Genomic DNA, 14,631 nt, shown 5'->3' with positions numbered 1-14,631 from the left:
AGGGACCAAGCTCTCTGCCCCTCGGTCACATCGTGAAGCTAGAGGGTGACAGGGTCATGTGGTCATGTCTTGCCTTGGATTTCGAACATCAGAGTCAGTCCTGGCCTGGATACTTCGGTCAAATGTTTGGGCTCTTCTGGGTTCCCTGATCTGCCAAGTGCAGATGGTAATCCCTGCCCACTCCACAAGGCTGTTTGGGGATCAAAAGAGATGGCGAGGTGTGGAATCAGCCCAGGTGCCCATCAGTAGATGAGAGGGTGAAAGAGCTGTGGTGCATTCACACAGCGAGACACTACTGGGCCGTAGGAAAGAAGGGAGCTCTTACGCTTGGTGACCGCATGCATGGACCTGGAGAGTATTGTATTAAGTGAAAGAAGCCAGTCAGAGGAAGACAAATACCATATGATTATGCTCATATGTGGAATCTAATTAACAAAATAGAAATAGATTCATAGATACAGAGAACAGACTGACATCTGTTGGAGGGAAGGGGGCTGGAGGGGAGGGGTAAAAAAGGTGAAGGGATTAAGCAAAAACAAAAACACAACTCACAGACACAGATTACCAGAGGGAAAGGGGGGTGAAGGGGAGGTAGGAGAGGGTAAAGGGCTGATAAAAGGTGATGGAAGGAGACTTGACTTGGGGTGGTAAACACACAACGTAATATACATAATATACAGATGATGTATTATAGAACTGTATACCTGAAACCTGTATAATTTTATTATCCAATGTCACCTCAATAAATTCAATAAAATAAACAAATAAAAAGATGGCAAGACTCAAGTGCATTGTGGATTATGAGAGGGGAGGGCTGCTGCTCTTGCTTCTAGGCTTCAGTCTTCATCACGCGGGCTGTTTCCGGCTTAATGGGGAAGGGGAAAATGGGAGAGATTTCTGCCCCCTGGGCTGGATCTAGCTAGGGCCCCTACCTCGTCTCAGTCCTCATCAAGAATGCGGTCTCTGGAGCTGGGGCTTCAAGAATGTCTAAGGGAGAACCCTGCAGGGGCACAAAGAAGAGCGTGTGGCCCAAGTGTGTCCAACTTTCCATCCAGGAGGGGACAGACAGTGCTGGAGACATTGGGCTGCCATGCGCCTGGGGGCTGTGTTGGTGCATTAACCAGTTGCAAGTTCCGTTTGGGCTGTCACTGATCACGGGGGTGGGGGGGGGGAGCTTCTTCACACACAGAGATGGGCACACAGGCTTGGGGGGGTGGAGCTTAAGTCAGGGCTCTCCACTGCTGGCAAATGCAGGGGCCTCACTACTTCTCCCTCCCCCTTGCCCTCCAGAGGTCTGAGGAGCAGGGAGCCCCTCAGACTACAGTGATGTGGAGGGGCCTCTTGCTGCAGGTGGGAAGCTGGGAGTGCCCACGACGACGGAGGTCTTGCAGGGCCAGGCTCGTGTCTGGGCCCCTCTGGGCAGATTCCCAGCAGGACTGGTGTCTTTTGACCCCTAAAGCAGCTTCTGAGTCCCTGCCATAGCCTCCCCTATACCAGCACGTGTGACCCATAGATGTGGAGTTGAAGGGCATGTGACCATAAGGCTCATGGGTTTGGTAGTGGGGTACCCGGGATTTCCTTTACTTACCCACCCCCACTGGCTTTTTGAGCTGGTACCTTGGTTTCCCATCTGTAACAAGAGGGGTTGAATTAAGCAGCCTCTGATGTCAATAATGACACTAACATTCCATGATCCCATCGCCTCAAGGAGCTGCACAGTTGTGAGATCCCCCCACTCTCTGTCGCCTTTCAAGAGTCAGGAGTAGATGAGCAGGCTCAGAGCCCAGCAAGGTGCAGAGCCGCTCCTTCCCTATCATGGCCCCTCAGAGCAGGTTGAGGGAGGCAAAGGCAAGGCAAGGCATCTACTTGCCAGATGAACAGTGGAGCTATAGAGTCATCTCCTGGCTTCCCGACTCCCCCTGGGCTGCCCTGCCCCCAGCTCCGCCTGCCCCAATCTTGCCCACCCTCTGGGATTGTAGAACATGCTTCCCAAAGTCCCCCAGCTTCACCACCAGCTGGTCTTAATTTATCCCCCACTACTTACAGCCTTGGGTGTCTTGTTGCCAGCAGTATGCAGGGCCTTTTAGCAGGGGAGGGGTGGGGAGGACCAGTGCCAGGGTCCTTAAAGCAGATGAATGCATCCAACTCAGCCCTGCCTTCAGCCCTGCTTCACCAGGAGGCCTTGGCTCATCACTAGTCACCTGTCCAATGCCCCAGAAGGAAGAGAAGGAACTGGGTCCTGGGGCTCTGGCGACTATGAGGGCGTTTGCTGGGCACTTGTCCAGGGCAGGTGGGGGCAGCTGCATTCCAGCTCATCCTCCTGCTTTTGCCAACCACCCTCTTTTGGTTCTGGCTAAGCGTCTGGCACCCAAGTCACACAGCTTTTCCTGGATCGCCGTTAGGCGAGGCTTCTCAGCACATCATTGCACAAAGATGTATGATCCCGGGTTTCCCACAATGGGGAAAAACTGAAAGCCACCTGAATGTCCAATAATCAGGGACAAGTTAAATAAGTTATGGTACAGCAATGCAAGGCGGTACACGGCCTTCAAACGGGTGAACAAAGAGGAGCGACATGAGGAATTGCTCACTGCTGATCTAGTGAGAAGGCAGGAAAGAAAACGGTGTGCGCGTGTAACCTCAGCTCCAGCAGGATGTCGATAACAATTCTCTCCAGGGATGGGAGCACAGGTGTTCCTACCATTTTCTTTTTTACACCATGGTTTTTCAGTTTTCCACATTTATTTTTTTTACAATGAGCATGCACTACTTTTAAACCAGAACAAATTCAGTGCATAGATTTCTTCTGAACCAAAATGATCTAAAATCAGTTTAAAACTTCCCCAGGCTGAAGGGCTCCTTCTGAGCCTAGAGGCTGAGCACGGCTGCGAAGCCCACCCTGGCCCACACAGACAGGCCCACGTATGCGCTCACACAACTTTCATAGAGAGACCCAGCCAGGGGCTACAGCCCCTGTTCCTGGTGGCAGCCGAGGGTCGCAGTTCTAACAGGTCGTGTTCTCTCCATAACCTGCTAGGGCCACTGAGAGAGGTCACTGAGTTGATCTCAGGGGCCTGGCACTGAACTCTGGCCAGAAGGAGGCATCGGCAAATCCCCAGGGGCAACACTTTGGCCTATTGCTTAGGGCCGCTGCTCCCTGTTCCCTGGAGTCACAGATCAGTTTCTGCTGCCTGGTCTGCCCTGGACTGTGTGTGCCTACTCTGCGTGCAGTATTGTGCGCCTGCCTGCTTGCTGGTGAGCATGCCTGCTTGAGAGAGAGAGTGTGTGTGTGCACACATGTGTGCACTCTGCTCCAGAGGACAGACATGAGCTGTCTGGATTCCGAAGCAAAAATTACTCCAAAGTGCATACTTGGGGCTGCATGCCTGGGCCCCACAAAAAGAGGAGGAGAGAAGGTGAATCTGGGAGGCCACAGCCCCTGGCTTGTCTTCTTCACAGCTGAGAACTGGGCTCGGCGCTGAGGTTTCCAGTCCCTGATTTGGGGATGAAGAGCACACTGCCGCTTCTTGGACCAGGGACCGGAAGCCAGTGAGGAATCTGGTCCTCTAGGAGGAATCCTCTAGGGTCCAATCACAGCCTCCCAGTGGAGTCCGACTGCACCGGAGTCCAATCATAATACAGTGCAACACCACTTTACTTCTCCATAAATTGTATGAGGGGGTGAAGGCGCTGATTTTTAACAGCTTGGCTCACTATGACCCTGGGATTCTATCAGGAGAAGAAGAAGAATAACTTAACACATTGAGATTCTTGCCACATGCTAGATACCGAACTGTTCTTAATGCTCATTTTGACTCTGTAATTCCAGTGGGAGAATAAAAATAGGGGCTTCTTCTTCTAGCTGTGGTAGACAAACTCATGTCACACTAAACCTGCTTAAAATAGAGAGAAATGCTAGGGGGAAATATGGGAGCATCAAAGAATCTCCAAGGGAGCGAGAACTCGAGGGGTCAAGGTGCCAGGATCCCAGAGGAAGGAGGGCCACCGAGGGGTGGGCCTGGCCCTCAGCAATACTTTCCCCTCCTTCTAGCAATATCAGAGGCCAGGAGAAAAACTGGAGTTCAGGGTTTGTTAAGGAAGAGGGGACCCAGAAAACAGCCCCAGTTTTCAACCACTTTAGGACTACCCCTAGGAGTAGGAGCAGACCAGAAACCAGATAGAAAGCAGGCTTTGAATCAGCTCGGTCCCTAATTGGATTAAGGTGATTTGCACACAACCTGGCTGCCTGCCTGAAGCCAGAGGTATCTCGGGGCTGTGGTTCTGAAACCCGAGTGTGCACTAACAACACCCGAAGGACTCGTTACACCCAGACTTCTGGCTTCCACCCTCACACTGTAGGATTCCAGGATAGACCTGGGCATGCGCCTTTGTAACGAGTTCCCACTGATGCTGATGCTGCGGGGCCAGGGACCACACTTTAAGAACTATTGCTCTTGCCCTGGCTGGTGTGGCCCAGCTGACTGGCAACTGACCTATGAAACTAAAGGTTGTGGGTTTGATTCCTGGTCAGGGCACATACCTGAGTTGCTGGCTGGTCCCCAGTTGGGGCATGTATGGGAGGCAACTGATGTTTTTCTCACACATCAACATTTCTCTTTCTCTCTTTCTCCCTCTCTTCATCTCCTTCCCTCTCTTTAAAAATAAATAAATAAAATCTTAAAAAAAAAAAAAAAACTGCTCTGAGCCCTGGCAAGTTAGCTCAGTTGGTTAAAGCATCATTCCTATCTGTGCTATATGTCACACTCCTGTGACTATTTCAAAACTGTTTTTTTTTTTTGAAGACAAAGACTGGTCCTGGCTGCTGGAGCTCAGTGGATCGAGTGCCGGCCTGAGAACCAAAGGGTTGTAGTTCGATTCCCAGTCAGGGCACATGCCTGGGTTGTGGGCCAGGTCGTTTTTTGAGGGCACATGAAAGGCAACCACACATTGATGTTTTTCTCCTTCTCTTTCTCCCTCCCTTCTCCTCTGTCTAAAAATAAATAAATAAAAATCTTTAAAAAATAGAAAGACAAAGGCTGGATTTTTACAATAACAAAATTCAACTATATGCTGCTTATAGTAATACACCTTGAAAATAAAAATACAAAAAAGTTCAAAGGAAAAGAATGAAATAATAACAACGCCTCACACTTACTAAATTTTTATTGTGTTCCAGGCACAGCTCTAAATGCTATGTATCGTCTTATTTAATTCTAACTGTAGCCCTATGAAGTCTGTGCCATCCTTACCTCCATTTTACAGACTAAGACATGGGAACACAAGAAACTTTAAAGCACCCACAGCTGGTGAGTGGTGAGCTGGCCGTGACCCCTGGAGACAGGGCTGCAGAGTCACTGGGCTCTGGCGCCCCTATGTGGCAGCTACCATTTACTGCTTCTTTGTTCTGAACACTGGGCCAAGTGCTTCAAATGCAATTTCTCATTCAACCCATTCTCCTTCACACGTGGGGGAACTGCAGCTCGGAGAGGTGAAACAGGTGTGTTCTGAGTCCACTCAGCTGGAGCACGGCAGAGCCCCATCTGGCCCGGGTCTGTCTGCCCTGAGCCCCGGCTGCTGAACAGCAGGAAGTTCTCCTGGTGAGCTGCAGGATGAGGCCTGGAACTGGCCTGTGGCACACAATACCTGGTGGGCTCTCAGGTAGGTGGGAAGAGGCATCATGACCACTGCTAATTTAAAAAATGCCAAAAAGGGACAGTGTGATAGGTGACTAGGAGCTGGGTCGTATCCTTGGGATGGGGCCAGCCCTTATCAAAACCTGTGAAATTATAATTAGCTACTATGTACTGCATGAAGCTGGCTATTATTATTTCCCATTTTTCAGATGAAAAAACTCACACTCAGAAAAGTTAAGGTAACTTGCTCAGGATTCAGCAGTGACAGAGACTTGATTTGAACTCAACTGTAACTGAGTCCAGAGCTTGGGCTTCCATTACTGTGCCTTTCAGAGCCTACCTCTGTGTAGAGGGTCGTGACAAATGATGCGGGTGGGAGAGGGTGAGGATTTGGTCCTGAGTGGGTTAAAAATCAGAGACCTCAGTAAAGGGAGTGGGAAAAGGAGCCTTAAGAAAAGACGAAGACATCTGGGGTGGTTTAGCAGCCCAGGGGTGGCTGCCTAGATAAACTTAAGGTCTGGATTCCTATAAACACAGAGCCATTGTGAAAAGCTAAACTACTCACCATTATCTCTCAGTGCAACAAGAGAAACTGTCTTTCAACTGAGAGATAAAAGCGCAGACTACCTGGTAAGGCAGAAGATTAAATATAGATGATTAAAATCCAGGGAAAAGGTGAAACCTTTAACAATAGGCGCTAGACTACCCTCTAGTCAGATGATATGTAAACTGTTGTGCAGACTGTGAAGTGTGGTGACAGTGGCTGTTTGTGGGTGGCTTGGGGCTGGATCTGATGATTTCTGGCCTATCAGCAAGGGAGCCACCAAGTCCGCGTGGGGTCCTGGCGGCAGCTCCCGTGTCTGTCAGTAAAGAGAGGAAGCCAGGGGCAGAGATGGGAGGCAGGGGAAGCCGGCAGGGTCAGACTGGAGGGCAAATGGGGGGACCGAGCTTTTCCTTGCTTCAGTTCGTCTCGGGAAGTGGAAACCATGAATCATCCCTTCTTTCTCCTCTGTCTCTCACCGCTCCTAATTCCTGATCCTTCCTGACAAACATTTAAACATATTGTTTTTCTTCCTTGCTTAGAAAGTAAATCTACTGCGGTGATTGTAAAACCTGGTTGAAAATGCTTCGACATTTCTCCGTTGAGAAGAGGGGGTCTACGTCCCTCCTCCCAAATTGGAGTGGGTTTGTGACCACTTCCAGCCCAGAGCACAGCAAAGGCGATGCTGTGTGGCTTCAGAGGCCGGGTGACACAAGGTCACGCACCTTTGACCTTGCTTGCTGGAACACTCGCCCTTGGAACCCTGAGCTGCCTGAGTGTGGGCGGGCGACTCTGAGGCCGCCATGCTGGCGAGGCCATGTGTGTAGATCCCCCTGTCGATGCAGCCAGCTGAGCCCAGCGTCCCAGGAATCCTCGGGATGGCAGACACAGGAGTGAAGCCATCCTGGACTCTCCAAACCAGCCCATCTGTTACCTGAATGCCACCGGGTGACCTCTGTGCCTGCAGGAATTTCTGACCCCCGAAGTCCAGGGGTGTAATGAAACGTCTTTTGTTTCAGTCACTGAGTCCTAGGGCAGCAACAGATAACTCAGTGTCATTTCCCCTTTTCGACTCCTGGCCCCTCTCTCTCCTTCACTTCACAGCCGCATTTCTCACAGGTATTGTCTCTACTCACATCAGATTACTCCAGCTCCAGGCTCCAAAGCCACTTTGTCAGGGAGGGCATCCCTATCCCCTCGGCCTGGATTGAGGTTTGCAGGTTATCTGTGCTCCAGGCTCCAGCTCTTCTTCTCAAAGAGCTTATCACAGTCTCTACTGACCCACTAGCGTGGTTCATTGATTACAGTCTTTCTCCCTCACCAGACTGTGAGCATCAGGAGGGTGGCAACCGCATCTGTCTTCCCCCTCCCTGCAGCCCCTCGCCTGGCACACAGTAGGCACTCATTCAACAGCTGATCTCGAGAGGGGATGAGTGAGCTGGGCCTGCTGAGGCCCCCTCACAGGAAAGTACTTTCCCGGATCTGGGATGGATGGAGCACATCTGGCCAGGGCACATTCAGTTCTACACCACAGACATTTCTTCAGCAGTTACTTGGAATGCAAAAAAAATACACAAGAGACGGTACCTGCTTTGAGGAGAGCTGGGGCATACAGACTAGCAAATGAAGACTTTCGATGCAGTGGACTCAGCGGGGTTAGCAGCGCGCAGAGCGCTAGGGTGCCCCGATAAGGGGGCCCTATCCAGGAACAGGGCTCCCGAACAGGAGGCAGCGGTGGGAACTACGAGGAACCTTTCAGAGCAGGTGACATGTGGAGTGAGTCTTGGAGAAAGAAGAGGAGTCATCCAGGTGGGACAATGAGGGAAGGGCGTTTCTAGCAGGGCTGTCGGCACAGGAGCACGGGGTAGGGGTAGGGAGGAGATGCCAGGGTGCTTTGGTGCAATAGCATGCGGCAGGAGGGTGGGGGAAGGTCTTCTACGCTACACAGAGAAGTTTTTTCCTGTGGGCAGTGGGGAGCCAATGAGAGCTGTAGCAAGGAAGCAGTACCGTCATAGCTGCATTTGGAGCACTTGGGTTGGCAGCAGTGGACAGAGAGGACGTGAGGTGAATGAGAAGGGAGGCCAGGAGCACTGTAGAGACCGCCATAAAAACGGAGGTGGGAGAGGATGAAGGCCTGAACCTGATCTACGGCCAAATGGATGGAGACAAAGAGTCACACCTGAGGAAGAGTTATGAGGCCAAGTAAACGGGACTTTGTGGTTAACTAGAAGCGGGGGAGGAGGAGGAGCCAGGAACGACTCCTAGTTTTCTGGCTTGGTCAGCTTAAGTAGACAGTGATTCCACCAGCTGAGACAGAAAATCTAAGGGGAGGCTGCTGGTTCAAGACGGCAGCCTGAGCACAAATGGCCCCCTCTTCTTCTGCAAGTTCTATTAAAATGGCAGCGCATACCTGGCTGGTATGGCTCAGTGGATTGAGAGCTGGCCTGTGAACCAAAGGGTCCCCGTTTGACTCCCAGTCTAGGGCACACGCCTGGGTTTTGGGCCAGGTCCCCAGTGCCAGGGGTCAGGGGGGCACAGGAGAGGCAAACACACATTGATGTTTCTCTCCTCTTTCTTCCTCCCTTCTCCTCTGTCTAAAAATAAAAAATAAACAAAATCATTTAAAAAGCACAAAAAAATGACAGGGCATACATATATTCTTAAAGAATACAGCCATAAATTTGGACAAGAGAAAAGAAAACTATCAGTGGGCCAAAAATATNCCCCTCTTCTTCTGCAAGTTCTATTAAAATGGCAGCGCATACCTGGCTGGTGTGGCTCAGTGGATTGAGAGCTGGCCTGTGAACCAAAGTGTCCCCGTTTGACTCCCAGTCTAGGGCACACACCTGGGTTTTGGGCCAGGTCCCCAGTGCCAGGGGTCGGGGGGGCACAGGAGAGGCAAACACACATTGATGTTTCTCTCCTCTTTCTCCCTCCCTTCTCCTCTGTCTAAAAATAAAAAATAAACAAAATCATTTAAAAAGCACAAAAAAATGACAGGGCATACATATATTCTTAAAGAATACAGCCATAAATTTGGACAAGAGAAAAGAAAACTATCAGTGGGCCAAAAATACCGAGGAATTTCTGGAACATAAAGAGCAGACAAAATTCCTTGGTGAAGAAACCTGCAGCCCCCAACCCCAGGGGGAGGAACAGTCCCCACTCAGAGGGGACGCCTGTTAGGGAGACGCACGTACCGGCTCCCAGGGAAACCCACACCAGCTGCCCGCGCAGTCAGCACCTTCCTTTATTAACAAGACTGAATGGGTACAAAAAAAAAAAGAAAAAGTACAAATAAACAGAACAATTGACCTAATGAGATCAGGAGCATCCAAGTTGTAGAAAATATCTTTCAATTTTTTAAACTACAGTTCATATTTTTTAATTAATTAATTTTTTAGAGAGAGGGGAAGGGAGAGAGAACACCAACTCTCATATGTGCCCTGACCAGGGACCAAACCCTCAACCTAGGCATACGCCCTGACTGGGAATTGAACCAGCGACCTCTCACTTTGTAGGATGATGCTCCAATCAACTGAGCCACACCGTTCAGAGCAAGATCTTTAAAAATTTTTTGAACTCATAGTCTTACGGAGATAGGGGGATGTTTCATGTGTAAGACAGGAACAAGTTGCTGTATAAAAGGGGCAATCAAAGAACATGAAAGTACTTGGGAAATTGAAAATAATAATCTAAACTTTCAAAACTTTAATGCAGAAACTTGGTAATAGAATGGACACAGTTAAAAACTAACTTTTTCATATAAGAGAAAAAGTTAATAAACTTCCCCAAAATATAGAGCAAAAAAGACAAAAAGATGGAGTCTATGAAATAAAATTAAGAGATTTGAAGGACAGTCCCAGAGGTCCAACATCCGCCTAATAGGAGGTTCAGAAAGACGGAGCAGAAAGACTAGAGGAAAATAATAATTAAAGGAACAGAAGCAGAAAATGTTTCCTGAGTTGAAAGGTAACAGAACATTTAGACCGAAAAGGCCCACCGAGTTTCGAGCTGGAAAAACGAAACACACACACACATACAAGAGCAGGATGGGAAGGAGCAGTGGGTGAGTTTGGTCTTGAAGTGTCTTTGGGAAACCATTGAACATGTGGAGTTGAAGCGCTGGGTAGTGGCTGGAGAGAGACTTGAGAATTATTGAAGGACCTATGGAGCGGGAGGAGAAGAGGGCTGAGGAAGGGAACCCCGAAGAGAGAACAAACAACCAGAACACTCCTCAGCTCCCACGGAGAGGTGTCTTCCCGGGAAAAGAAGTCGACTGTGTTTTCTATCCAGGGCTGCACTGGGCTTCCGTGGGCTGGACTGGCACAAGTCACCTGCCCGGGCCACGGGGTGGTGGCTGACAAGGGTGAAAATTGCTGGGAGGATCAAGGTGGTGGCACCACTACTCAGAGTAGTTCATTTTGAGGTAGAAATCAGATTTTTATTCTCATTGAAACAACCTGTCTCTTCACTGAAGCAGCTCATTCCCAACCACTTACAAGGAAACAGCATCTGATGGCAGAAGACAGCGCACGTAGCGAGGAGTTAGAGCATCGGCCACACTCCCTGCTTGGTTCGCTGGGGGTGGGGGTGGGGGCAGGGGACAGCTGCAGGGAGGAGGAAGGAGAGAGAATCAGGGAGGAGGCAGAGCGTGGATCCGGAGAGTAGGATGAGGTCAGTCTTTACTGTCTCTTGGCTTGTAGCAGAAGAGACCTTGCTCTAGGGAAAGGAAGGGGGTTGGAAATGCCAAAGGTCTGAGGAACTGAAATGATTCTTCTTGCCAAAGTGAAGCCTGTTTCCTCTGCTTCTTCTTCCCTGGAGTGGTGTACTTTGGGGCTGGAAGTCCCTCTGGGATGCACAGATGAATTGGCCTTTGAACCTGAAGGCAATTAATAATGTGCAGATTTCTCTATTCTCTTCCTGTCATTTTGTATGTGCCACCCAGGAGAAGGGACCTGCATCTGTGTATTTCAATGTTTCAATCTCTTTCTTACACACACACACACACACATACACACACACCATTTCTTAATGATATTCATGTCTTCCTCTTCCTCAGACCTCTGGGCCCCCAGCCCCAGATAACCAAGATCACCCAGCCACGTGCCCAGGCTGACTCTCTTCTTCCCTTTGAAGTCGTGCAGAGGGGTTCAGAGTGGCAGCCTCAGCAGGGAGGGGCGGGAGGGGAACACAAGAAGGAGCCAGTAGGTAGTTCGGGAGAGAAGCCAGATGTGTCTCTCTGGTGACCAGAGATGCTCTGAACCCTGACAGATCTGGGGGTGGGGTGTCCAGCAGGCAGCTTTAGAAGGAGGGGTGGTCCTAGCCCCAGCAGCGGGCCAGCACCCCCACAGACCACTGCTGCAGAAAATAAAGCCCCTGTCCATAGTCGCTGCTGCTACTGCTGCTGTCACCTTGTTATGAGCATTAGTGACTGTCCATTAACTCTGAGGAGCTGATTCTTGCCGGTGCTGCACCAACAGCTGAGAGCCAGAAAGCGCTGACATGGGGGGAGGGGCAGGGATAGGGAAGTAGGGGGGTCACTGGCGTGGCTTACTCAGCTCTACCCAATGCCAATTAGTTAAGGTTTTTCTGCACACCAGCCAGGCCTGCCCACAGTTGAGAAAAATTATTGTCACAGAAGCACATTTTGTTTTTATATTTAAAAAACTCCCCAGAGATGGATCTTTCCTCACTGTCTCCTCCTTCCATCATATTAGGAGGGGTATCCCAGTCAGGCAGGGCCCCTGGGAAGAGATGGCCAAGGACTGGGTCCCTAGCCTTTGGCTACTCCCAAGGGCTGTCATGTGGGGAGAGCTCTCCTGGCCTCCGGGCTTGGAAGCAGGAGCCCTCCCAGCTCAATAACTCTGCACACACTCCTGGGCTTTCCCAGGAAAATAAGGAAGAGTAGGGGAGCTTAAGAAAATGCTAAAACTATAAATGTCTTTTCCTAGATCTTATGTCTCCATTTCACTGCATTCATTAAACCCAGTTCTTCATTGAAAGGACATTGACTTACTCTTCATTCAGGTTTATAAAGCTGATATCCTGTATTCAAGGAGAACTTAGGGATCTGCAGGCTCAGAACAGCCCTCAGGTTGCCCCACAGAACTTCAGAATAGAACACGTCTAGCGCAACCAACCCTCTTTTGCAGATGAGAAAACAAAAGCATACAGAGGGAAAGACTGCCTGAGACAGTCATTGAAGATCTGGGACTAGAACACAAGGCTTGTATTCTGAGATATTTTAACACTTCATTCTCTTATTTTACACCCAATTACTGAGTCCTTACTACTCCAGGTGCTGTGGAGGAGAGGAGGTGTGGAGGGAGGCAAAGAGATAAAAACGACACAATCTTTGCCTTCAAGGAGCTGTTTCCCTAGATCTGTGATTCTTGGGGGGGAAAACCCAAAACTGTGAGTCGGACTCTCACCCTATATTGTCTTCTGTAGGTGAGGATGGAAGGGGAGAGAACCCTTTTAACTTCTCAGGATTTATAGGTTGGGTTTTACTGACTCTGGGACCTCAGGGAGGCCAAGGGCAAAGGGAGCCATAGCCAGGCTGGGAGAAAAGTGGGTAAGGGTGACAGCGACAGGTCACTGACTGCAGGGCTGGCTGGTGGATGGAAACAGTGACAACAGCTCACACGAGACTTCCATTAGGTACATTGTTTCACTGAGTCCCAAGGCAGTTCTCTGAGGTGAACAGAGTGCAGCTACCTTACATTAGGGATTCGGGAACGGAGGTTTGGAGAGCTCAGGTAACTGGCCTAAGGCCAGTAAACGCCAGAGCCCAGCCAGGAACTCCTAGTCTGGTTGGTGAACTGGCTACCGCTGAGGGTGGGGAAGTTGTGCTGGGAGGGGAGGATGGGGATAGGGTAGAGGTCAGCCGCAGTGATTGCTACATTGTGGTGCCTGGAGAACTCTGCTCTGAAGAACTGGAAGCACTTTGCAGGCCTGAATGAGCTCATTTAGCTCACTCTTGCCAAAAGAAGAAGGACTCCAAACAGGTTCTGTCTGGGGTGACCGGCCCTCAGGCACATCGCAGAAAACGGGATGCAGGTCTTCCTGCTCCCTGACCTCATGCACCGTGCCTCTGTGTGATGGGAAACCAGCCTTCTTCCACGGGAGTCAAGGAGGCCACAGGAAAAAAATTAAGGCATCTTCTGGCAGCTCCTTCCTTCCCTGGAGAAATGGGTTAATAGGTACTGAGGGTCCTGGTGCATCCCTTGGCCAAGGGTCTTTTCTAGGGCAAAGAAATCTTGAGGCAGTCACCCTGATGAGCAGGCTTGGGGAAGGAAAGGGAAGCTGGGAAGCTGGTTCACATTTCCTTAGTGTTACACAGCCCTGGTGGGGACGAGGGTGCCACGAATCCGGGGGACTCTCACAAGCGGTCCTTTGTGGGCAGGGTGTTTCAAAGCTGCCTGAGGTTGGGGTCAAGGCCTGGTGGTGTGGGGTCAGAGTGCCCAGGTGCCTGTCTGGGCCCCAGTCCCTCGGGTCCCTGTCACCCGGTAGGGTGAGGGGTAGGAATGGACTTGGCGCGTTCTCCGGTGGAGTGCGCATTCCTGAGAAGGGCCCCACTGTCCTCCCCAGCTCAGTGCCGGCTCAGTGCCCAGCTCTGCGCTCCCGATGCGCCCCAGACGTCCCCTTACCTGTCCTGTCGAGGACGGTCCCGCCTCCTTCGCGGGGCTCGGGGGCTAGGCATGGGCCGGTGAGCGACGGCGCCCCACCTCGTGGCCGCGGCGGAACTCCCAGGAGGGCACCGCTGCGCCCGGCCCCGGGTCGTCGCCGCCGCCGCCGCCGCCTCTGCCGCTTCAGCACAGCGGACAGCTCCCGCCCGCCGCCCGCCGCGGCCGCCCGCCCCGCCCGGCGTGGCACTGGGAGCCCCGCATCCCGGCCCAGCCCCACCGCGCAGCCCACAGCCTGGCCCGAGGCGGCTCCACGCCGACTTGGGAGAGCGGCCAGGAGGGTCCCCCTCTTCCCCGCCTCCCGCCGCCGCCTCCCTCTCGCCTCGGTGCTTCGTGCTCCCTTCCACGCTCCGGAATCGGCCCACCAGGCGCTCCGGACCCAGCACCGGGGCGGGGCGGGGCGGGGCACGAAGCCGGGAGCCCGGCGGAGGCGGCGGAGCGAGGGGCGCGAGGCTGCAACCGGCTTCTCTGGCTCCTGGAACCGAGTCCCTTCTCCCAGCCCTTCTCCCCACCTTGCTCCCGCGCTCCCGCAGAAGCGATGCGAGGTCCTCGGGCTTCTGGAATCATTTTTGGAGCTCCGAGGCGCCCAAGCCCTGAGTTTTAATATTGAAATGCCCTAAACAGAAAAACAAGCAAACAAAAAACATTTATTGGGGGCCTGCTATTTATCAAACACCACACAGGTTTTTGTGTTTGTAACCCATATAATCTCATTTAATTTCTAAACAAATCTATGAGGCAATACAAGCCCCTCCCCCCTCCTTTTACT

General features: G+C 51.4%; 1 protein-coding gene across 1 annotated transcript in view; it reads right to left on the bottom strand.

Moving 5' to 3' along the window:
• The window catches only part of SYNDIG1L (synapse differentiation inducing 1 like), a 30,580-nt gene extending 16,624 nt beyond the window's left edge, over positions 1–13,956 (bottom strand). The window contains exon 1 of the mRNA XM_037031508.1: positions 13,827–13,956. The gene's annotated coding sequence lies outside the window, so the exon portion shown is untranslated. The remainder of the gene's footprint in view (positions 1–13,826) is intronic.
• Between the last annotated feature and the right edge of the window lie 675 nt (positions 13,957–14,631).

This window comes from Sturnira hondurensis, unplaced genomic scaffold (assembly GCF_014824575.4).
Source record: "Sturnira hondurensis isolate 20B ecotype Veracruz unplaced genomic scaffold, ASM1482457v3 Scaffold0021143, whole genome shotgun sequence".
Lineage (NCBI taxonomy): Eukaryota > Metazoa > Chordata > Mammalia > Chiroptera > Phyllostomidae > Sturnira > Sturnira hondurensis.
The sequence above is the reverse complement of the archived record's forward strand: the minus strand, read 5'-3'. Positions and strand labels throughout refer to the sequence as shown.